The sequence below is a fragment of the Nycticebus coucang genome, chromosome 19, assembly GCF_027406575.1.
Source record: "Nycticebus coucang isolate mNycCou1 chromosome 19, mNycCou1.pri, whole genome shotgun sequence".
NCBI classification, from domain to species: Eukaryota; Metazoa; Chordata; class Mammalia; order Primates; family Lorisidae; genus Nycticebus; species Nycticebus coucang.
The window spans coordinates 62,367,822-62,368,861 of NC_069798.1; positions in this window are offsets into that span (position 1 = coordinate 62,367,822).

Genomic DNA, 1,040 nt, shown 5'->3' on the forward strand with positions numbered 1-1,040 from the left:
TGTTCAAAGAAGTTTCTTTCAGATAGAAAAAAAAAATGATACCACTAAAAAAATCATTTGATAAATATTAGCTTTTTTCTATCTCTGTGTGTCTCACTTTGAAATTGCTTCATATCATTCTGTAACTAGATAGATAAATGGTCTATAACTATGAAAATCCACGAGCAGCAAAAATATAAATTTTGTATTAATTTCCAAGGAGGAGGCACTCTTTCATGGTTATGGTTATGGCTCCATTATCTAACTGGATTAATTTAGATATGTTGACTCTAAAGATTTTTTTTTTCCACTGATGTATGATGTGAAGTAGAAGGTCTAAGATTAGCTCATTTTATCTTCTCTTTGACATAGAAAAGCAAATGGAATTTCAGGATCTCTGGGACAGCACAGAAAGTGAAGATGGGAATAAGAGCTCTGTGACAAGACTCCAGACTGGGCCAGAGAAAGAGACCCACATTCCATCTTAAATCATTCCCTGCACCATGCCAAAATACTCCTCAAAGAAATACACTGGAAGAATTAAGAAAAGATTATATCACATCACGATCTTTTATTAATGCTTCATTAAAGAATTGAGTGAAGATTTTGTTTAAGTTTGAAAGAAAAGGAGGAAAAGTATCAGGCTGCAGATGTATAGGTAAGATCAGCCACACTGGGAAGAGGTAGCCGGAGAGGACAGTAATTACAACCCCACACAGACAAGAATCCCCAGGGAATCCTGGGAGAAGAAAATCATCAGAAACTCTGAGAGCACAGATGTTGCATCAGAAGTCAATTTATGTATTTGTGCTTAAAATATTAACAAACCAATACAACTGGATATCTTAAATTTTCACTACTGGAACATTGTCATGAAAGCCCAAATATGTAGCTTTAAAATCAGATGTTTAATTCTTGTGAATATCTATCATGAAGTTAATTTTGGCATATTAAATACCGAGCCCAAGTTGTTAATCAAAATACTGGGCTAACATCCTGGATTATTTCAATTCTGAGACATGGAACAAATCTCTGAGCCTTAGTTTCTTTTATGCAACTTC